The following is a 25227-nucleotide window of genomic DNA, read 5'->3' on the forward strand; positions in this document are numbered from 1 at the left end:
AAAAGTGGAAAATTTCACACCTGATTTCATGTGATAAATCACAATCAAAACACAAGTGCACTAAAAATATTATAAAAAAATTACCTCAGATTGTGTGTAAAATGTGTTTATAAAACATAAATGAATCTTATAAGATTTGGTCCCATCCCCAGCTAAGTCCTTATGTATATACCAACAGGATTACAAAATCTAAAATAAAAAAGAAATCCAAAATCTGAAACACTTCTGGTTCCAAGCACTTTGGATAAGGGATATTCTGCCTGCATACCGCCAGTGGGAGTCTAGGGAGTGTAAGCTCACACAGAATATTAAAACGTTTCTGTAAACATTATATTTCTAAAAGAATGTCTAGGAGTTTTAGTAAATCATCCCCAGACTAGATTTTGGCTAACTTTAGATGGTAAATTTCAGGGCTGGGGTTGGGGCTCAGCAGTAGAGCGATCACCTAGCATGTGTGAGGCCTTGGGTTCGATCCTCAGCACCACATAAAAATAAATAAGTAAAATAAAGGTATTGTGTCCAACTACAACTAAAAGAATAAATTTTTTTTAAAAAGATGGTAAATTTCAAAGACCAAAGGTTAGAGCCTTCTGCCTTCTAGGAAAAAAAATTAGACCATTCTCTTCTTTTTAAACAGAATGATTAAACATCTTCATTTGTCTGCCTCCATAGAATAGACTGGGAATAACCATATCATGATTTCAGCTTCTCTGAAAGGTAAGGATCCCCAGAGGACAAAGTCCAATTTCTTCCCCTGCTGTTCTTCTCCAAAAATTCCACATCTTCCTTTTTTTTTAAATTTTTTTTTAATATTTATTTTTTAGTTCTTGGCAGACACAACATCTTTGTTGGTATGTGGTGCTGAGGATCGAACCGGGGCCGCACGCATGCCAGGCGAGCACGCTACCACTTGAGCCACATCCCCAGCCCCCCACATCTTCCTTAATAGTTTAAGAAGCTGAGGTTCTCTCTGACTATATCACAAACTGTCTCAGTGGGTAAAAGGCACTGGAGTAACTGACCATCCATAGTAAGAGGCCCCAGTTAGCTCTTTTCCAGGTTACTGACTGCTGCCATGATTGGAAGGGCAGAAGTGTAAAGGTTGCCTTAGAATATTATGGGCCAACTCAATAACAGAGGAGGCATCCACACAGGAGATAAGACATTATAGCATTACAGCACCTAACACTGATTAAAAAGACAAGCAAACCCAAGCAACCTGAAAGCAGTGTGTCCAGACACCAAAAGAAGGGGAATCAATTTAGGCCAGGTCAATGGAAACAGCTTTACCCTCCCGAAGACCATGGCAAAAACCACTTCAATGCCAGTCGCAGGAGATCACTCTATTTTGCAAAATATAAAACTGTTTCATTGCAAATCTATGGAAACAATGTCACAGGGGCCAAGGGCTGTCACTTCGAGTCAAAGAAGGCCCACTTCACTGTAGCGCTGATGGCCAGCGATGTCAAGGCGAATTATACCCCCACGGGCCAAGAAAGAAATCAAAGTCAGAGAGGAATGCTCAGCTGGAGACACACCCACAGGAGTTTGGAAAGCCAGCACTCCTTCCACACCACAGGAATCAGTGACAGGCTTCACAAAGGACGTTGGGTTCCCCCTCCCACATCAAGAAATGGAAAGGACAAGCTGGGCACTGTAGTGAACACTTTGTCCCAGCTACCAGGAAGACCTAGGCAGAGGATCACTTGAGTCTAGGAGTTCAGGGAGAGACACCTTCTTGATAAAGGAAGAAAGGAATGTGAGGGTAAAGAAACAGGAGAGTCCCTAGGGAGGAACAGGGACCCATTCTGAAGATCAAGGCACTCTACTCTTGGAGATGTGTTGGGGAGGTGAGAGAGGGTACAGCAAAGATCACCGCCTCGTGGAACCAGAATATTAGAAATAGTAAAAAGCAGAAACTGAAAGGGATAGACATCCAAGGAAAGAACCATATTATTTCTCCAGGTTGTTCGGAGGTCCCATGAGTTACTTGAGTGAAATGACAGGTGATGTAGAAGACATGTATGACTCACAGTCAGGGGTGTGAGGTCTTGGACATGTCACAAACTCTCCAGGCCATGGATCAGGTATAGCCAATGAGAAGATTCTACAGAAACATGATGTCATGGCTGGAAATCAGCAGGGAAATCAAAAGGTACAAGTAAGTTCAAGCCCAGTTCTGAAGCAGGAGAAGAAAAGAAGGAGATCTCATGCAGATTCCAAAGAAACCAGTCTTGACAGCTATGGGTATGAACAAAACATACGGGGAGCAGGAGGGAAGCCAGTCCCAAGTGAACAAACTATATTCATATCCACATCGACAGACCTAGAGACAGACTCCCAGTGCAGAGTTGTTCCTCTCCACGGAAATCTTTAGTAAAAGGCGAAAGATTTATACGATCTGAAGAGAAACCAGAGTATCCCAGTGCAGAAAGAAAACATTTCTTCAAGCACCTTGTGATAGACTCAACGGTTACTAAAACCCATGATTCCAAGGATGAAGGCCGTCCGATCATTGTTCAGTCTCTGGCTGGGCAAAGAATGACTGTGTACTTGTAACTAAAGGACAAAGAAGAGATGGACTACCAATCATTATCTTCTGAGAGCTAAGCGCTGAGATATGTGCATATGTGTCCACGAAATTTCATTTCATCTTTCTAGTCACCCATTTTATAGATCAAGAAACTAAAGTGCAGAGAGACTTCAGAAAATGTCCAGTACACATAAATGTCCAGTCATGGCTGCTGGTTAGGATGGAGAAGCAAGTCTCTGAGAGCCCATTGGCTCCCACATGCACACAGGCCCCTGAGCATCGTATTAGAACCAGCCAAATCTGCCATAATGATTAGAGCCAGAGAGTGGTCAGCCCAGGCAGGAGCAAAACGTACCAGAGGGCTGCAGGTCTGCCAAGCCCACAAAGAGGGATCACCCTGGGCCCAGTCTTTCTATCAGGTAACTTTTAACTTGGCACATAAAAAGGAAAAAGTGCCTTTGTTTAAAACCCTCCTGAAGTTTCTGATCACAATGATTTATGTAAATAAAATGTTAAATTAAAATGAAGGTGTTAATAAAATTACATATATGATGGAATGGCTGTTCTTTTTAAAACTGATCTGCAATAAATTTTCTAAATTCTGATTGCAGGTGATTCCGGCCTTGAAAGCTTTGCCAACAATAGCCAGCAGAGGTCTATTACTGAAGTGGTATTAATATAGCTATCATCACCAATTCAAAGCAGATAATAAAGGACTGACACATTTATTATCATTATTAATTAACAGTTTTCTAAGATGGAATTAAATCAATATGCTGCTCTGATATCATTTTAACTAGTTATGCAAATCAAACATTTAGAGCCCATGAACAGATATAAATGCCATTCAAAATTCACTTCACACTTATTACTGTAATATCAGAACTTTCAGGCTTTGCTAGTAAAAAAAAAAAAAAAAGACTTAATGCTCATTTAATTACACTCAGACATAAAGCTTATGGAATGAAAGTTGAAATAGCTGATTAGTTAGGAAGTCGCAGTAAGGCTATAACATTCAGGATAGACAATGAGATAATAATGTGAAGATGCAGGGCTCTGCGCTGAGAGGTTCTGGCAGATCCTATTAAAAAGAACAATGACATGTATAGGAGAATGTGTCTTGAAATTACAAAGTTGAGGATCCTTTCTTAGGTCTAGAAAGTAGAAGAGGAGGAAGAAGATAAAGAGAAAGGAAAAGAGAAAAAATGGGGAAAAGAAACCCTACAACTCATCATTTATAAAAATAGGAAACTTCCAAGCTAAATTGCTAAACACTTCCTCCTACTTAGAGACAGCTGCAGAGGGTTTTTCCTACAGAGCCACCTCTGCCTCCCAGCTTTCCTCTCCAGGTAAGAGGAGTTCTTCAGATCAGGGCAGCTCTCTACAGAGTCACAGCGAGGTTCAGAGCATTTTGCTCCTGGGTTCAATGAGGACAGAAAGTGAAGTAAAAGGTTTGACACTGAGATTTGGGTTACTCATCTGGACAAGCAGCTAAACCCTAAAGAATGAGTGACACTAAAAATGCTATGAGAGGGATCTGACCCATCTCTAGCTCCGTGGCTATTCGGGCAATGAGCCACCTGCTTGCTTGCTCAGGTGGTTCAAAACATAATGCCAAGAGGAAGGATGATGGAATGAATGACTTTCTAAGTGCCCTAGCTGGCACCTTCTGAGCATTGCTCAGAGGAAGGATGATGGAATGAATGACTTTCTAAGTGCCCTAGCTGGCACCTTCTGAGCATTGCTCAAGTGGACTTCTAGAAGCGAGTTGGCCTGTGTGCTATCAGCACCATAGAATAAAAGCAATAATTCTGATTGGCGGGTGCAATGGGGTTCTGGTCACGTCAACCACTAAAGGCTCCATGCATGGAGCAGCCAAAGACAGTGCTGTCAGGACCATGGTTTGGCTTGCTGTAAGGAACACAGTGATCCACAGAAGTTCACTGGGCTTCTAGCGAGCAAATTAAGCTTTGAATGTTTTTATGAAAAGGACTGACTTGTTTTAGTAACATGTGTTAGTCTGTGAAATACTGGCTCATCTTTTTTCTTCAAATCATACTCCGTCTTCACCCTGGAGTACATTTGATCCTCAATGCAATCAGGTTCAGAGCTAGAAAATAAATAGTATATAGACCAACAGAAAATGTAGCAATTGTTCTGCTGTGATCCAAATGAAACAATATAAAAAGAAAATGCAATCTTATTATCCTCTCCCCGACTTCCACCCTCAACCTCAGCACCTTAACATTCACCATTATCCAAAGATCAAGCTACATACCAGTAGGCATCATACCATGTTGTTGCAAGCTATGGAAATTTACAAATTAAAAAATAATAATGACTAATAAGTTAAAACTTGAGGCACTATGATCCTATTCTGGGAGTGGGAAATTACAACTGTCACTGTGAATAGTTGTGCAAGTGGGAAAATGCACAGAAAGGAGACTGGAAAGATGTATAAGAAAGTCTGTAGCAGCAGGTGACTCAGAGCAGGCTGATTCTGGGTGACACTTTATTGCCTTCTTTGGGCCTCGATGAATTTTCTGAAATTTCACAAGGACCATTCTTCCACAAAAGAAATGTTTACTGAGAGCCAACCATTGGCCACACAGTAAGGCAGCCTGCTGGAAAGACTATGACCAAGACAATCAAGGTCCCTGCCCTCTCCATGAAAGAAATTAACAGGAGTCAGAGAAACAAGCAATTAGTTTAAAAGATGACTATTTTGTGATTTAAAAAATCACTATTTGTAAAAACTTCCTCCTACTTAATGAGAATTCTACACATCTTTCCTACCTCTTGAGCAAAACTGAAATGTCCCAGTTGAGAGGGTTTATCTCTTGCCCAAGGGGAAGCAATCACACAGCAAGTACCTGGGGCTTGAGAGTTCACTGTTTGCTTCTTGCAACGCAGAGGTGGATTTTTTGTCAAGCAAGATCCAAGCATTCGGGTAAACGGTCCTGGTGTCCTCTCAACCCTCACAGGATGATTTTCACTGAGAATTTCCCACAGCAATAATCGGGGCCCTCTGCCTTTCTAGTCACGCCTATCTCCAGAGTCTACTGGCTGTACTTAAATCTCCAGACTCAGTGATCCCATCCATGGCCCAAACCTTCTCCACTCCCAGCTCTCCATCAGCCCCAAACATGAAGCAAAACTGCCATAAATCATCCTCTTTGAAGACCTTTGATCTTTTAAAACATTCACCATCTCTCTACACCTTCAAATATCTGGAGACTATAGAAGAACCTAGGGAAAACTGATAGAGGGGAGAAAGGTTCTGAGAAAAATTCTGTCTTCATCCCTTCTAGGAAATTCAACTTCTGGCTCAGGAATAACACAGAAATAACAATTCTGTGTGTGAGGACAAGAATGTACAAATGGCTATATCTAAGGGTGGACATAAGGCCTCATTGGTAGATAAAACACACAGAATACAAAATACAAGCTCAACCTGGCAGATTGCTGGAGGTGACAATCGAGAGGATGTTTGCCAAGGTAAGCAGTGACCATCTGTCAGGCCAAACCCTAAAATAGTCTTTGATGACTATAGCATGACTGGTGCAGTCCTGCCTCTGGAGGGCTTAGCAGGTGAGACCAATAAGTGAAGCATCCAATTATGAGGAAACCATCACCTCAGCTTAGGGAACAGCATGAGTGGCAGTAAATTAGGCTCAAAGCCCAAAGACTAAAGCTAAAGTAGGATGTCCACCCAAGATGGAGCTATTATTACCACACAGAAGAGCAAGCCCTTCAGCCTTGCCTTGTGTGTTTCCCTGTTAGTCAACACAGCCCAGCAACCATGAGGCCACAAACACAGAATATGGATGGCTTTGCCACCACATAAACAACTGTATATTCTGCCCCTGCTTCCCTGGCATTGGGTATCCAAGAGAAGCCATGGACAGTGGAACAAACCTATCAAGTGGTGGGTCTTAGGACATGTCATTAAACAGAAGTAGACACCAAAACTTCATAAAGACTACTATTCTCTAAACTCTTTCCAAGGGGACATTTCTCCCAAACTTAGTAAGAGGCTCCCTACCCAGCCTCGGGTTGAAGAACAGCAGTGTTCTCTCCTTCCCAGTTGATAGTCTGTCTCCCGGCTCTACCTCTACTTGGTCTTCAGTCCCAGATGTTCTGCTTGAGAGCATTTCTTGTGCCCCCCTCAACACCCAAAAAAAAAAAAAGTCACTCAAAAGTAAAAGCAGCAAGAAAGTCTTCAGCTTGTCAAAGGGGAGGAATGACATTCCAGGAGCAGCTGGAGCCTAGTCAACTGGTTCTCTTGCTGTTGGTGATGGGTGATGTTGGACTGAGCCACACAGGTGCATGGTGAGGAAGGGAGCAGCTGCAGTTAGGGACCTTCCTCAGAAGCCATCCACAGAAGGGAAATTCAAAGTACATCATGTGATTTAAAAAAAGAAGAAGAAAGAAAGAAAGAAAAAGACATGATGCTCTTCTTAAAATTGGAACTTGAAAGGGAAAAGGATAAGGAGAGAAGGGATGAGAGAAAAGTAACTCTTCAAGACTATTCCACAAATGAGAACAAGCAAAGACATGTGTTCGTTTTTAATCCTAGAAAGAGAAATTAACACACTATAGCAAGAAAATTAACCAACGGAAGATGACAACTTTCTTTTTTAAACTAGGCAGCACCTTCTTGGCCCCTCCAACCCTCACCCCATCCCAATTGACTTCAATCCAGCCCAAAGTCAGGGGGTTGAAACCTCCTTCAAGGTGCAGGGGGCAAGAACAAGGACTCCACAGTTTTCTGCCTGGATTCAAATCCTGTTTCCCCATCAGCTGGACAAGTCATCTAAACTCTCTGTGCCTCAGTTTCCTTGACTTTAAAATTAAAATAGAACAGTCCTCTCTCTCTCTCATAGGGTCATCAAGAGGATCAAACATGGCTGATTCATGTAAGGGACTCACAACAGTCCCTGTAGGTGGCAAGCACTCTACACACCAGGAGTTATTATGATGTTGGCATCACTGCCATCTTGCAAAGGTCCTTTCCACTCAAGCCTTCCCCACAGTTGAGGTGGTCCCCATCCCTGCAGTGGGGCTGGTTGGTGTCTGCACAGCTCCCAGGGCTGAGGGCAGCTATGTGTTTCTACCACAGTATAATCACGCCCAAACCTATGAATGTGCAAACTTCCCTGAATGAGATTACTTGAAAGCAATTTTGAGGACTTGGTCCTTCAGCTCTTTATATAACCAATTTATAATAATGGGGCTTTTTTTTTTCCTGTGGTCCACAAGTCTCCCAGATTGTTATTAGTGTTGCCTTGGTTAGGAAGCTGCAATATGATCCGCTGACTAGAAATACTGGCATAATTTATTGCATTATTACTCCTCTGAACTGCAAGCAATTAATTACCTGCAGCAGGATGCACAAGTAAAAATTTATCAGAGGAAAGTGATGAAAAATGTGCCCAGTGCTTTAAAATAATAGGTGCTTAATGGTTTTTTGTTTGCTGGCTAATCTCAGGCATCTTATAAACAACTCCAGCTTGCATATCAGTTGTGAATCGCACCCCCTCCTCTATCCCCCCTTTATATTATTCTATCATCCCATATCTCCCCTGAGGACAGGAAGAAATGTCTAAAATATTCACTTAAAAGCAGAAGAAAAATTTCATTTCTCTCCTGCATGGAAAAATTATTAATATAATATAGAAATACGTGATAAAATATATGCGTATGTTTATCGCCTGTGTTGGTAACGCAAATATATTTGCCTGACTGATGTGCCCCTTCCTCTATCACAGCATTTGACTTCAAAACTTATAAAACCCATGCTGGATAAAAAGACACAGCCTAAGGGATACGTATATATGAACTGTTATCTCCAACACCTCATGACATTCATGTAACCTGCATCTGAAATCCTCAAATGCGGTCCCTGAGAAATTTTTCCACCGAACACTCTCCTCATCTTTCTCCTAATTCCATCATCGACCAAGACCCAGAAAGAGAGAGGAAACAGGGCCAATAATATGTTATTGTATTATTTATAAATTCCACGCGCACATGAAAGATGGGATAAATTCATTATATATTTGTTTCTCCCTTTCAGAATTATTCACATCTGTATGATTCTGTAATTGTTTCTTCTATAAAGTTATTGGAGTAATTTTGCTCCGTATATTCCCGATCAATTCCCCCTCTCAAGGGCACAGTTGAAAAGTGATATTTGAAAACGGCCTCTGATAGATTGCATGGTTAGTCAGCAGCAGAGACAAACAACCTAATCCAGCACAAATTAGTTCGGCTGCCAGCAATAGTTTTATACAAAGATGTAAATTATGTTGTCAAAATCGGTCGCTTTCTAGCTTGCTGCTCAGCTAACAAGAAACCACTTTGGCTGATAAAGATGAACACTAAGCTTCCCTCTCTTACAAATTTGCAAATCTGCCATTTCAGCATTCTGTTAGCCACAAACAAACGGCCCGCTATAATTGCTTCTTTTCTTCCACGGTGGTATTTTTTCCTCCTTGTGCTGCTCCTTCAAGGCTACACTTGAAAACAACAACAACAAAGCCCCAAAGCACCACAACAATAAACACTAGCGCCTCTCAGACAAGAACTGAAGGAAGAGCTGGCCTCCTGTGGCCACTACTCCCTGCCCTGCAAAACCAAAAGCCCAGGCCACTCACGCGTGGCATAGGCCCCACCATGGTCTCTCCAAATCTGCTGTCTAAAAGACCAAGAGGGCAGGGAATATTTTTGGCTTTCATGGAGATGGAAACATCCTTATAGCTTTCAACAAGGATCGTCTTGGACAGTACCCCATCCATTCTTCCTTCTTTCACAAGCTCCCAATCCAGGCACGGGAGCGGGGCACAGCATACTTTCAAGGGGCCCATGTGGAAAGCTCCAGCAGGCTGCCTGTGTTAAATTGGAATCAGATAGATCTAATGCTGGACTGAAAATAATAACGCATTATAACGGTAATTATATCCAGCATAAGTCAAATAAATAAATTATAAATTACAATTACCCTTTAAAGTTGCTAGTCTCACTGTTTGCTTTACAATTAACTGCAGGTGCTTCTGCATGTTTTATTACAGTCCCAAAGTTATATATTTGAAAGAATGGTACAGATGATTCCTGTTTATTTGTTAAATTAAAGCATTGTTGGTAAAATTACGGCTTAATTAATATTATGGGTACTGTATAACAAAATAGTTTACCTTGTACATAATTTATTTCCACATGCATATCTCAGCCCAGACCCATTACAGCTCTAAGGCAGCTAAAATAAAATATTCCTCCTTTGCTGGCATTTTTCTAAATAGCAGTTCACTAAATCAATATTATTCACTTGGTATTTTTAAAAGCAGTGTATCTTAATAATTACACAGCATTAGAGTAGGCAATAATTTTACTTGCTAAGCATATTAAATTTAGCAAACCATCAGTCAAATAGTTTGTTCTTTCTCAGAATGGGTAAGCAGTGAGTGAGTTTGGAATCATGTTCCTTTGGTATAAATGTCACATAGAGTTTAAGAATGCGTCTGTGACTCCCTAAGCCAGCCTGGCACTATATATCTTTATTAGTTTCAGTGGTCAGTGCAGTGACCAGTTGTTTATTCTCATTACTCAAGACAAGGTGAGCCACTTGGTAGTGACTGCAATCACAGCTAAAAACATATGACTTTGCAGAAAGTAAAATCTGTAGACAAGGCTACGTGCACAATGGCTGGGACACGAGCTCCAAACAGGACTGGCAGAAGGATGGAAAGAAGGTAACTAAACACAGGCGCACATTGGTTTGTGTGTATGAGCTCTCAATTTGTCTCCACTCTTTATCTCTGGGCCACTTTATGCTTTTTCATTGTTCTTTATTCACTGGAAAACACCACTAATTCCTTATTTCTCTTGTCTTTGTCCACGTCTAAATTTATTCTTTCCTTCTCAAGCCACAGAAAACTTCTTATGTACCATCTCTCTTCCTATATCATCACCCCTAAATAAAGCAAATCCCTCTAAAAAATCAAAACCTATTCTTCTAAATACACACACACACAGAGAGAGAGAGAGAGAGAGAGAGAGAGAGAGAGAGAGAGAGAGAGAGAGAGACTTATTTTTCAGAAAATCAATTTACCTGCTGCTTAAAACCAAAGCAGGTGATCTCTGCCTGAGCTGTAGGAAACTGCTAGCACTATCAAACACTATCTGAATAATGCTTTTAAATATGGTGTAGTCCCTAGGTTCTGACTTTTAGATAAATGTACAGAACCTCTTGATCACTGTGGAGAGGAGAAGCAGGGTGAGGTGGAAATAGGCAAACTGTGCCAGGAAATGGCCCCTCAATCTGCACAGGACAGTAGCCCATATCTTCTCCATCTTCTGCTTCTCTCTCTCCCTACTCAGAGGCAGCCCAGACTTCTCTTTCCATGGACCCTGGTGAGGTGACCCTATTTTGGAGACCCAGCAAAACCTCAGAGGAGCCTCTACCTCAGTCCACTGTGGCCAAAGTTCAAGCCGTGCTCACAGGTGTTCAGTTTACAAACTTCAGAGAAATTTCCTGGTGGCCTTCTATGGCTAGAGACAACATGTAAATGCCAGTGGTTTCTCAGCCTCTTCTTCTAGGGCAGCACAGACCTGCTTCCATGACCAGAAGGAGGCAGCTATCTGGTCATGTGCCCAGGGTCTGCCACGGTACATGCCAACCAAGAGTGGTCACAGCAGCTCACGCAGGAATGGAAAAGGGATGCTTTCCTGGATGAGGGGTGATAGAGGAGGACCAGTATTCACTCCAGCCCATGAAGAGAATAGTTCTTGAGTACTTACTCTGTGCTAGACCCTATGGAGAAAGAAATATAAGGCAGATACATTTGAGAAAAGATATTCACAAAGTTTCAGTTCACAGTCATAACAGACGAGAGCTGTGTTAGTCAGCTTTTCATCATTGTGACCAAAATACCTGACAAGAACAACTTAGTGGAAGAAGATTTTATTTTGGCTCACAGTTTCAGAGGTTCAGTCCAGGGTAGCCAACTCCATAGCTTTGGGCTCAAGGTGAGGCAGAATATCGTGGTGGAAGTTCAGCCAGCAGCAGAGGAAATCTACCTAGCTCATGGTAGCCAGAAAGCAGAGAGAGGTGAGAAGGGACTGTAAAGAAGACAACCTCTTCCAGGGTATGCCCCACCTGCCTATAGTTACTACCTGTAGTGACCCACCTCCTCCAGCTATGCCCCACCTGCCTGTAGTTACTACCCAGTTAGTCTGTTCAAACTAGGATGGACTGATTAGGTTACAGCTCTCACTAAACAATCATTTCACCTCTGAACATCCCTGTATTAACACAGGAGCTTTAGGGGGACATTTTATATCCAAACCATAACAAAAGGCTAGAGGAACAGGACTGCAAGGCACCAGACTCAAGAACCACCTCTGCACAACCATGATCACACACATAGGCACATGGAGGAGCACCAGCCTGCACTCCTGCTTTAGAAATCCAACCCCCACCAAACCCACAGCCCAACATCAACCCGTGAACTCCGCAACCCGAGGCCCACTTATATGGGTTTAGGCTATCAGGCCAATATCTCTAAATGCAGCATTCTGCCTACATTAAGTCATAAAGGAAAGTACACTTGTTTTTATATACAGGCCTGCAACAGATACATCTCATTGAGTATTTTTCTTCTGTGATACAACTGATCAAGTTTGAGGTAGAGTTCAACAGTGACTGGTCCTGCTGGAGAAAAGGCCCAATCTGTGAATGTAGCAGGTTTCCCAGGGTGGGGGGGGGGTAGCAGCACACACTCTCAGCCTTTACAGGGTGACACTTCTACAGGACACTAACACTTCTGTGTGGCCTGCTGTGACTGTGTACTGGCTCAGGACTCTGATCAGCTGCAAATGGGAGCAGGTCCTGAGCCCAGGGTGAGTGTGGATGGAATAACATGGTAGAAAGGATTGGATAATGATATTAGAAGAAACATGACTAAAAAAAAAAAAGGAGAAAAAAATCCAAAATTATTGAATGCACTAGGCTAGACCCTTGAACACATGCTACTTCATTTACAGATGAGGACACTAAGACTCCAGTTAAACAATTTGCATCTAAGGGCTCCACAGCTAATAGGTTTGTAGAGGCCAACTGTGAACCCAGAGCTCCCAAGTTCTGAAGGAGATGGTACTGCCCCCTGCTTGTGCCTCAGAGTGGCTGGCTGACAGTGACACAATGCACAGGATTGCTTTCATAAGAGACTCACTATAACACTAAAGAAAAAAATGGGGGGAAAAATGAAGTCGAGATAAAGGGTGGAAAAGAACAGAAAATCCTGGAGGGCTCTGGGTATTCACCCCACCACCACCACCCTACAGCATGCAATCCCTCACACCAGAATGAGCTACAAGTGTTGACACTGATTAAAACCAGTAGAGTGCACTGAGAACCCAGCAATGCAATTTGGGTGGGCTACAAACTACAAGCCCTAGGGGGGAAATTTCCCTAATACCTGTAGGCAGCCTCCTTTTTAGAGTATGTAGCAGACATACACACAAAAAAACAATCAGTAGTCTATGTAAACAGGAGGATGGGATCTGGTTAAGACGACAACATAAAATTGTTACATACTATGGGGGAAGGGGGGAAGAAAAGAGAATTAAAGAGGAGGACTAAGAAGTAATTTTTCCATCATTTTTGTGGTATTATTTCAAACTGAAGAGCATCATCGTATGTTGGGTTTTAGTTACAAATGAAAGAAAATGCCAACTTAGACTGGGGACAGATGCAGGAAATGTTAAACAACAATATAGCAGGTGAATTACATTATGAGACAGCAACACAAGAGCACTCACAAGTCAGTCCATGGTTAAGACCCAAAGAATATCCCTTAGATGAGTACAGTGTACTGCTATTCAAAAACTCTTCTCCATTCATCATATCATTGGATCTTCCTTGGAGAGGGGGAAGATGCTTATTCTGAATGTTCTGGTCTTCTGGCCAAGGCAATGAAAGCCCAGGGAGGTTGACCTGACCAAGGGTCCACTCAGTCTTCAGTAATCCCAGGCCCTCTGACGCCTTCTCTGTCCTGGTGCCATCTTTTCCAAAGGAAGCAGAAGTTCAGATGTGGATGAACTATGGTATGAGACGTGGTGGAGAAAACAGTAATGGTAGTTGACCTAAAAAAAACGAGTAGGACTGGGGATGAAGGGAATCCATGAGGCAATTCAGGGAGATGGAACAGGGTCATGGAAAAATGGGCAGGAACAAGTTATGGCTGTGAGGTGGTTTGTCTGTGGCAGAGCATATAGACAGAAAAGTAGCAAGAGAAGGATCAAGAGAAAAAAGAGTGGGAGTGGTCGATGCCAAGGGAAGGAGACTACGCTTGCCTCTGTAAGTCAGTGGGAGCCACGAAATGATTTTAAGGAGATGGGTATAATAGAAGATGTATACTGGCAGGACAAAAATTATGTCTTTAGAGATCTAATTTAATGCCACCATTTAACATAGAAGAGGACACTCAAAATACCAAATTGGCCAAATTTTCCAATAAGTGTGAGACATGGGCTGCTACCAGGCACCCCCTAATCAGCCATTTGCTAAATAATACAGGCTTACTCCTTCCACTTAGAGGCTGTGACTGGGAGAAACTTGGCAACCTTACCTACCTGTCCTTATGATGTCTCTGCTCTGGCATCCTCTGACTTCCCCTCTCCACTGTGCTTTTAACCAAGAGACAACATCTTACTTGGATGCCTCTCAGTATCAGACTGCAGGTGCCTTAAGGTGACTTCAGCTAGTTCAGTAAAATAACTCAAGCCAAGAGCACAACTGGTACATCCATGGGGTGTCCCTTCCCCACACAATGCTCTTTCACAGAGAACTCCAGCCTAACTTTGTGTTTCCAGATCACAGAGTTAGCATAGATCATCTTAGTCCCCAGCCCTAGACAGTCTGCCTAATGGATCAGGGAAAGGACCCAGATATATGCATTGTTAGAATCTCCAGGTGACTCTGATGTTTTGCCAGATTTGAAACCCCTGAAATTCTAAAGAAGAAAACAGGAATTTCAGATGCCCTGACAAAAACAGTATGGTGGTATGGTCTAGCCTATCTAGATCCTTCAAATGAAACCATACAAGAAGGGCTCTCTGGAGTCCTAGCACTACATTGCAGATGTTCATATTTCACCAAGGTCATACTGCAAAGTCAGCAGATTTACATACATATAACTATCTTCATAAAGATCTCATGAAATCAGGACTTGAGATAACTCAGCAAGAACCATGCTAAAATTAAATTTGCTCTCTTAACCAGAAAGGAGCTAAACATAGTAAAGAAGATGAACATGAATGAGTTTAGAATTCTGGGGGAAACTCCATGAATACATTAGGCATAAACTATCATTTAACTCAGAAACCCCAAACATCTGGTCTGCAAATGAACAACTTTTGGTCACCCGGGTATCATACCATATGCTTGCCTTAATCTCTGTAACAGTAATACTCTTATGTACTTAGTTTTTTTCCTCTGATTGACTCACTTTTCCTACTAATTCAGAAATTACAATACGAAAGTTATAACAATGTCATAAATGAATAGAATATTGTTTAACAAAGAGAAGCCAATTGCAGACGCAGGCATAGTTACTATCATTTAAAAAGTCCATTCCGTGTGCCACTGAAAGTCATTTCCTATACCACTGATGACCCAGCAGTTAGGGAAATATGATCTAGGCCCAACCACCTCATTTGCCAAAAAAAGAAATGAGTGTTCTGAGAGGTAAAGTAATTTGACCAAGCTCACACTGCTCCTAAGAAGCACACCTCGGAGCTGGATAGAGTGGCACATGCCTGTAATCCAGCAAGTTGGGAGGCTGGGTCAGGAAAGTTCAAAGCCAGTCTCAGCAATCTAGTGAGGCCCTAACCAACTCAGCAAGACCCTGTCTCTAAATAAAATACAAAAAAAAATGGCTGGGACTGGGGCAGTGGCATATGCCTATAATCCCAGTGACTCAGGAGGCTAAGGCAGAAGGATCGCAAGTTCAAAGCCAGCCTCAGCAAAAGCGAGGCCCTAAGCAACTCAGGGAGACCCTGTCTCTAAATAAAATACAAAATAGGACTGGAAATGTGACTCAATGGCCCAGTGCCCCTGAGTTCAATCCCCAGTACCTGCCCCCCCAAAAAATAAATAAAGGCAAGCATACCTCTAGTCTCCCAAGTCCTTGCTCAGTAATGTTGTTTCCTGTATTATGAATATTCAGCTGATATCTTAATAGCAAATCATTGTCATATTTTCATTAAAATAAGTACCCTAAGTATCTCTACTAGGCAACATTAAGGGAGCCTACTTCAAACAACTTTGTTTATCTCTGAACATAAATAAGGGTTTTTTTCCTTTTAAATACAGTTGTCACAGACTTTTCATTAATTCTTATGCGTCCCTTTACTCCAACAATTCTCTGTTTTCACAACAAATTTCATAAAACTACATTTAAAATAACACATGTTCTTTATTTGAGGCTGGCTCTTGTGTTTTGCAAAATGCTGTGCATATTTTTAAGACGTCCGTATCTTGAGCAGTCAGACTTCGTGAAATGACTCATTTATGATTCGACACTGAGAGTGAGAAAGCCACTGCAGTCTTCGGGGGCCTCTTTGCTCAAGCCCACGTCCTTCATTAGCAGAGAGGGAAGAAGGGGCAGTGAGCACTTCCCTTGTCAATCACCAAGATCCACCCAAGCTGACTGGGTGGCATCAACCCATCCCAAGCTGCTGCTGCTTCTAAAGAGCTCAGCTCAGCAGGGGAGGGTCCCCAAGGCAAGGTCAAGGCTTGGTAGTTCCTTGATACACCTCCCCAGGGAGCAGCCAGCCTCCCGTTCCCCAGCCCTGAACTGTGGACACTCTTCTCCTGGGGTTGCTGCTACCCTCAGGTTATAACAAGTTCATGATTCCAAACGAGAAAGAATATAACACCACCACCCATGTCCACAAACCCACCTTGTAAATTAAATAGCGTGCTACGAGCAGCACGGTGCGCCCTGTGTGGTGTTGTCAGATGCAAGTGCAAAACACAGGTTCTGAAGAAGCAAAGGGGAGACTGGGATTCAGTCCCCACCACCACTGTCAACCCTGCTCGGGGGACAAAAAGAAGTTGACCTGGGTAGGGGAGGAGAGGAGAGACAGGACAGGAGGGAGACGCTGGGAGGGAGGATGAGGGAGGAGGAAAAAAGGTCCTAGGGCTTCTTTCTTCCCTTCTCCCCCCTAGTCTGTGGCATGAAAAAACAATGGCTTTTCTGAGGCACTGTGCAGACAAGGCAGCTCGGAAAAAAAAAAAAAAAACTAATGGCCGTGATTAATGACAATGGGCTGTAGGAGAGCAGGGACACAGCCGCCACATACATCATCCCTTCCCGTCAGTCTCTGCTCCTCCCTGCCCCTCTTCCTCCTACCAGCAAGGCATTATAAAAACGTCTTATCTGCTCCGGACGCTTATTTTAAAGCTGAAATCACAGCGAGACCCCCACCCAAAAGACAAACAAAGAGCGAGAAAGACGGGCCAAGAAAGGATGGCGCTAGAGGAGGGCCGGAGAGGAAAGAGGGAGAGAGGAGGAGAGAGGGAGAGAGACAAAGAGGTGATAGGGTGAACAAGAAAATGGCATGTAAAATAACTCTAAGATATTCCAGGGGAAAATGTGCAGGCTGTAATCATTCAAGATTTCAGCAACTTGACTCCTCACATGCTGAAGCCACATTTTCAAGGTCTTATCTGCCATATGGTTCCCTGTTTAGATGATTTATTAGGTGTAGAAAGCACACTGATAAATTTTACTGCATTTCCCTGAATAGGCAACCTATGGTGTCAATAACAAAGCTCAGGCGGCTTTAATGAAAACTGCAAGCACCAAAGGGTAACCATTTATTTTTGAGTCGCTATAGTATTACTAGGACAAAATTTATCTTCCCTTCTCACGCACTCTGTAGAAACCAAATCTGGTCAAAGTAACAGAGATCACATCCATATGTCAGTGGCTTGCTAACATCTCCCCGGCATGAAGCACTGGCTGTTGCGCTGGAGAAATTGTTTGGTGCTTGCAAGTGACCCATTTTGCATAAGAAATCTTGTTTTTATGAAAAACAAGGAGAGACCCAAAGAACTCTGCAAACGCCAGAGCCTCAGCAATCACACTTAAAGGCGCCACCGAACCCTCTCGTTTTTTTTTACCCAGAAAATGGGACAGCTGCCCCAGGGGTAGGAATGAAAAAGGAGAAGGTGATGTGCGGATGAGGAGGAGAGAGATTTAGAGAGACAGTCCCAATCCATAAATATTTTAAATTTAACCCATCCACACAACATTGTTTGCCTCTATCCACTCTGTTTCTTAGGACGCTGGCCATAAAATAAGTGAAGTCTCTGTTCTCCGCTCATTACCCGGTTCCTAACCCTGCACCTGCCCCTTCAACATATACACACACTGCCCCCAAATGCCTCTCTTCCTGGCTAGTAGCTATCTGCAAGTCTGATGTATGTGTTATTTTTATAACAGAGAAACCATCCAACTTTTTAAAACTCCAAAGGCAGCAAAATTAATGACCAAACTGTGGTGATGGTTGGGGGGGGGTGGGGGGTGGTTTCCTCCAGATGAGGGGAGAAAGAAAGCAGATAGCACTCTCTTGCTGTGGAATCCCCAGCCACAGCGATCGGCTGCAAGCAAATATTTGGCCAGGTTTTCAAATCTGCAGTTTTCCCCACTCTGGAACAGGCCTGTCCTGAGCGAAGACAGCCTGGCCCAGGAATGTCAAAAGAAGGAAGGGTAAAGAAGAAGTTCAACAGCATACATTTGAGTCATGTTCTTAGAACTGCAAACCAACAAACGAAATAAGCCAAGTTAAAAGGTTGGACCAAAGCTTGCCATACACCAATCTCAATCTTCATTTTTTTTTTCCACCAAAGTTGACACTCAGAAAAATGCCTCCTCCAGACGATCTTACCCAGGTTTGTTTCATTTTAGACTTTTTTAACACATCTTTTTCCTTGTTCTGCATCAATATCTTCTATAATAATTTCACAGTGAGAAGACATAAAAAATCCTTTCTTATTGGTTTTTATCTGCTACTTCAGAAAATGTATATATTTACTTATATACAACATACATATGTATATGTATGTATACATATTTATATGCATATATATATATAAATGTAGGCACAATGAGCAAATAAGTAAGCAAACTCTTTGGAAGTCAGAACAAAAATTATCAACATTTTAGATGAAACCTCTTTTCACATCATATATAATAAACAATTAAAAGTCATCTTAATCAGTTCAACAGCTATCATTGCTGCTTTTAAAATGTGCTTAGTAAAATGGCATCAATTAAAGTTTAATGTCTTATAAAAGATGATTCAAGTATTATAGTAGAATTAAGAGGAAATAGGTACTGCTTGGACCCTGGCCATATTTTTAGTTTCTCAACTGGAGAGCTTTACAAGAGTATTCATTATTGCTTAGATTGCTTTCAATTCAGCCACGGGTTTATTAAAAGAGGTAGGGCGAAAGGGCCCAGCGTGGTTCAGAGCGCATTCAACCAGCTGCGTTTCAGTTTGCTAAATATTTCAGCTAGTTTTCAAAGACATTGCAGAAATGACACCTCACACTTTTGTTTTTCTACACACTTTTTCGTGTGTGTGTGTGTGTGTGTGTGTGTGTGTGTGTGTGTGTGTGTGTTTCTGGGAACTGAACCCAGGGCCCTGTGCATGTGAGGCAAGCACTCTACCAACTGAGCTACATTCCCAGTCCTCTCTTAATTTTAAACCCCCTCAGTACTTCCTAAGGAAAAGTAATCCACAGAAGTCAGTTGCACTCAGCTCCCACCAAATGGCATTTGAATGTTAGGGGTTGCTCCTAGTGGCCCGTTTACCTTCTCTGATGGGCTCTGAAGGCTTTTATTCTTGGGAAACCCCGTTCTGAAGAGAATCAATCAACTTGAATACTAAGACAGCAGAGGGAACTAGGCCATAGGAGAGAGACCCAAGAATACAAATAGGGAACAACCCTGTCAGGGGTTCCAAGGCAACTAGAAATCTCTTTGATGGCCCAATAAACAGGACTGACTGACACAGTGATTCAGGTTGTTCACTAACCAATGGTATTTGGCCAAGAGGACAGATGGGGACTGAGATCTACTCTATGCCCCACTTTCCATCTTCAGGTCCTACTTATGATTTCATCCACCCAGAGGAAAGGGACACCTTTTCCTAATTCTCCCAGAAGCATTATATGGCTGGCTGCTAAAAAAGTCACTTGAGGAAAACCAGGCTAAGCCATTCACGAAAGGACAAATACTGTATGATTCTACCCCTAAAGTTGCCAGGGGCTGAGGGAAGTGGAGAACATGAGTCATTCTTTAATAAATACAGAATTTCAGTGAGAAGAAGAGAAACTTCTAGAGATGGATGGTCATGATGTGAATGTACTTAGTGCTGCATAACTGAACACTTAAAATTGGTTAAATGGTTATTTTATGTTATTATATTTTACTATAATAAAAAGAAAGAAAGAAAGAAACAAAGAAAGAGTTGACCGCTGCTAGCTCCTCCCCACCATGGACCCTTGGATACAGATTCTGCTCATGGACAGGTTTTCCACCAGCACAGGCCACCAGTCTGGATCCCCACTGTGCCCACCAGACACCCAGCTACAGACGACCTGCTCAGGCCCCTCTCTGACACCTTTGGCCTCCAAAGGCTCAGAGGAGCCAGGGCTTCTCCCAAAGGTTCCTGGCCCATCTCACCTATACACCTGCTACCAAGCCCTCAGTCCACCCCAGCCTCTGCTGGCTGCCCCCCTGCCCCAACCACGCCACACCAAGCCCTGGGGGAGAGAGGCCTAGTCACTCAAGTCCACCGAACAGCTCCTCATGCTCCACACACTTCAAGTTCAACTCAGGAAGAAGAAAAGTTTATCACTCCTTTGATTCTGAATTTGTGGAAAAATTCCATTTCAGCAGGGCCAAAGAAAGGGTCTGCTGTGAGAATTTACAATGTAAACAAGACTTGAGTGGGAAATGTTCAAGCGAAGAGAAGAAATGATTCTTAAAGGTTTTCGTTCAACAATACATTTTATGGAACGTTTATGGCCCATTACGAAGACATTAAAGAAAACACACCATTTCAGGATTAGGAAACTTGGTTCTGTCTCTGCCATTCAAATAGAGGCTGGTCCCACACAAACTGTAGCCACAGAGTTGGACAGAGAATTTCCAAAGTCCTTCAGGCCACCATCAGACTATGAAATTTATATAACATACTTTATATATTTATATATACAAAAGTATGTGTGTGTGTGTGTGTGTGTGTGTGTGTGTGTGTGTGTGTAGTATCTGGTACATTTATGTACTGTGTATATCTAGTTCAGGTGGGTATGTGCTCAGTGTATGGGTATGTGCATATACATGGGTTAATATGGTGTGTATGTACATGTCTACACATATTAATAGTGAGGTCTCCTCCTGAATAGAAGACTCTGTCATTTATTTCAAAACAGTTTCTCCACTTAAAAGTAGAACTATATAGTGGTGATAGCTGTACAACACTGTGAATGTATTAAGTGCCACTGAATCACATACTTTCAAATGGTTAAAATGACAAATTTTATGTTATGCATATTTTCCCACAATTTTTTAAAAAATGATAAAGATGTATTCCTTTTAAATTATTAAGTATATTCACCAATTCTGAAGCTGTGGTTCAGTATAGGTTTCCAAGTTAGCAGGATTTGCACTACTGAACCATACTACCCACCCAGATAACCTTCAAATAAAGTTTGAGAATTTCCGATTTCGCCAGGCCGTGGACAAGTCCCAGGGGCTAGACGTTCTTTCTGGCCAATGAAAGGTAGCAGCCTCACCATCTGCACACTAGGTAGGCCCCATTTCTGCCTACTGGTGACCTTCTCAGCAGAGAAAGTGACTGCTGATGCCTGTTCCCACAGGAGGACCACACTGAGTAGGTTGTGACTCAGCTCACACTCATGCTTCATCACTGCAGAACTCATCACATGCACACTCGGGTCTTCTCACCTGGTCCAGAGCTCCTTCCATGTCCACAAAGCTTAAAGCTGCAGATTTTATCCCAACTTTGCAATTTGGAAAGTAAATGCATGGGGATCAAAAATTTCCTTACAAAGAAGAAAGGAGCTGCATTCTCTTAAGATGCTGCATTTGCTCCTTCTAGAACTAGGCCCTGAAGGGGAGAGATTGACAATGAAGAAGGAAGATGGAACAGCCACAGTGTTCAAATGCAACTTCTGGTACCGCAACTTTGGGTTTGATTCCCTGATTCTAACTCCACCTTCCAGCCTGGAGAGGGCTACTATGTGCCAGAACAATCCCAGGTGCTAATTATCTCAAGGGTAAATGGTTCTATTAGGTATGCAAGATTAATGATGGCCCATGAACACACTAGGGAGAGCTAACAAGAAAATGAAAGTGAGTTAGCTCTCTAAGATGCTCATGCAGGTATCTAGAGTAAGTGAAGGGTCACTGCCCCTGGCAAACAGTTGCTGATCAAAGTCTCTGGAGATCATGACTTGGAATGGATCCCTTGACCAAGACAGGTGATCCAGGCATAAACAGTAACAGAAAAGGAAAAAACAAAACAAAACAAAAAACCTAAGACATAAGGAACAGAGAGGCGCTAGAGTCTGGTGTGAAAAACAAACATGATCTGACTCATAAGCTTTCCCCTCTCTCAAAGGGTCACACTTCCCACTTTACAGTTACTGGCCCATACTGCTTCCCAAATTAAGCAACTCCTTCTCTGCTATGAACAGATGGAAGACACATAGGGATTCTATCTGGCTACTTTTAATAAAAACTTTTAAATATGTAAGGTGTGAAACACAATATTTTCATGTATTTATACAGAGTGAACTGATAGCCACAATCATGCTGATTAACACACCTTCCCTTTGCACAGTTTCCATTTTGCAAAAGTGTGGTGACAACACTTCAGACATTCCCTTTTAGCAAATTTCAGGTATAAAATACGATATTATTAACTATAGACAGGATAGTGTACATTAGGTCTCCAGAACTTATTCATCTTAGTACAGGAGAGTATGTGCTCAGTGTGTGGGTATGTGCATATACATGGGTTAATATGGTGTGTCCGTACATGTCTACACATATAATAGTGAGGTCTGCTCCTGAATAGAAAGACTCTGTCATTTATTTCAAAATAGTTTCTCTGCTTAAAAGTCAACTATACGATACAGTATTATTAACTACAGACAGGATGGTGTACATTAGGTCTCCAGAACTTATTCATCCTCCATAACTGAAACTTTGTATCACATGACCAACTTGGCCCATTTCCCCCACCCAGCCCTGCCCCTGGAAACCACTCTTCTATTCTCTACATTTTTGTGGCTATTTCAGATTCCACAGAAGTGACATCATGCAGTATTCTCCTGAGCTTGGCTTATTTCACTTAACATGATGTCCTCCAGGCTCATCCATATTGTTGCCAGGGATGGGAAAAGAGTGAGAGAGAGAGACTCACAATTTCTTATCCATTCATCTATTAATGGACACTTAGGTTGTTTTCACATCTTGGTTATCTAGGTATATATCCAAAAGAATGAAATCAATATTTCAAAGAGGTGTCTGCTCTCCCATGTTATGACAGCACAATTCACAATAGCCAAGATATGGCTACTGGATTTTTAATCAGTCTAACCAATCTTTTCATGTTTGGACACCCACCAGGAACAACCACAGAACTGGTTGAAAACAGAAATTTGGGGTCTGCACCAAAACCCACTAAATAAGAATCTATAGGAGTGGAGCCTAAGAATCTGTATTTTCACAAGTTCCTTATAGCCCATCTACAGTCCAGGATTTGGGGACAACACTAAGTCAACCCACCTGCTTTCATATGAAAAACAAAGCCAGTGCTATTACTACAAAACCTAAAGAAATCAAGGATTTCTCCTAAAAAAGAAAAAGATGTCACTTCTAATGCCCTAGCATTTGTTTACAGATCATTAAATGTGGACGGAAAGAAGGTTAGAGATCTAAGAAGATCAAGTGTTGAAAAATAAAAAGGACCAGGAATAAATTAATCTCCATTAAATTGGCCTCCATTATAAAATTATCACCTGCATCAAAAGAAAAATATAGTTCAATATAAGGACATCCCAAGAAATACATTACATAAAATGACTTCCCATCAGTACTAGCTTTAACAATACATAATTAAGACAATAAATCTGCTGAATGGAAAATATCATGTAGGTCAATCTTGTTCATTCATATGTAACAGACTGGAGATTTGCAAAAATTTTAAGGGGATTTACTTTCCTATCAGATGTCAAGAAAGGCCTGGCCCATAATATAAGATAGGAAAGATGATAGAAGATAGTTCAAACCCATAAGGACAGTTCTTAAATGTCTCAATCGCTTTAGAAATAACTATTTCTATAAAATTTTATGACACAATGCCAAATATTTTTAACTAGTCATTAAAACTACCCTAAGATTTTTCTATTGTAGACTTTGATTATCTAATTCAAATGACTGGACCATTTGAAAGCTTATGAAATCAATTTTCCATAGAATATAATTTGGGCTTCACTAATCCAAACTGGCCTCCTTCCTAATTAGGCTGAATTCATGAGATTTTACTACACTATACTGCCAAGTCAAATTTTTGAAACTTGGAACTTGGTGCTGTTCTGGATTATCATATCACCCCTTCCCTCCATCAGCAGGGATGACCGGAGGTTACGCGTACGATAAATATTTAATGGATGGCAACACTGTCCCTTGCCCCCAGAAATAGAGACGCAGACACAAACATCCCTTCAGATCTATTTGTAACCTGCTTTCTGCCCTCTCTCTTGCCCATGGCAAATAGTGAATTTTCACAGTTCAAAGAGAAATGCCAATCGACTCACTCAAGCCAAAGGTAAACAGAAAGGAAGTGAGAAGAAAGGAACAAAAAAACAGAAAGACAATGACTGTGGCAGCTCTGGGAGACTTGCCAAGAGATGGCCCCCTCCTCCAAATGTCCCTAACTCCCAGAACACTTGAAATCCAAAGGTACAGTGGCGGACCAGAGCTTCAGGAGGGACATCAGAGCCGATGCGGCCCAGAGCAGACTCTACCCTTAGCTAGAAGCTGGGAGTCACGGCTCTGAAAACAAAGGAGTTTGTCTGTGTTTTGTTTTCTGGTTTTAATACTTTCACTACACCTTGGTTTTAAAAGCCTGTTGGGAGTTCTGACATTTTTCTTCCATTTGTCAATCACTGGAGGAGAAATGAAGCCCCTTGGTAAGAGCGCTTGCATTCCCGCTTCTCAGACACCTCACACAGCACCCAGGCACCAGAGCACAGGGACATCTGGCCCCGGCTTGGAGTGGTCTGACAGAGGATGACAACAGCAGGGAACTCTGACCTCACCATTCTTTGGAAGGTGTCTTTGGAAGGAGGGTGAAACTGGGAAGAGAGCCTTAATTCCCACCACCACCATTCTCCCCAGCTGATCACAGGATAATGAAGAACCTGGACACCGGAACTGGAGAAATGCAGATTTCCATCCCAACTTCACCTCCTCCTCTGGGTGACATTAGGTAGGCTAACTATCTTCTGTGACTCCATTTCTTCATCTCTAACATGCTGATAATTGCCAGGTGCAGTGGCATATGCCTGGAGTCCCAGCTATTCA

At 42.2% G+C, this 25227-nt stretch overlaps 1 protein-coding gene and 1 pseudogene across 15 annotated transcripts in view; both read right to left on the reverse strand.

Annotated features, from left to right (window-relative positions):
* Lrmda (leucine rich melanocyte differentiation associated) overlaps positions 1–25227 on the reverse strand; it is a 994383-nt gene that overhangs the window by 828000 nt on the left and 141156 nt on the right. The gene's annotated exons all lie outside the window — the stretch shown is intronic.
* On the reverse strand, positions 2300–2421 carry LOC120886037 (U5 spliceosomal RNA; annotated as a pseudogene).

The sequence above is a fragment of the Ictidomys tridecemlineatus genome, chromosome 1 (genome assembly GCF_052094955.1).
Source record: "Ictidomys tridecemlineatus isolate mIctTri1 chromosome 1, mIctTri1.hap1, whole genome shotgun sequence".
NCBI lineage: Eukaryota > Metazoa > Chordata > Mammalia > Rodentia > Sciuridae > Ictidomys > Ictidomys tridecemlineatus.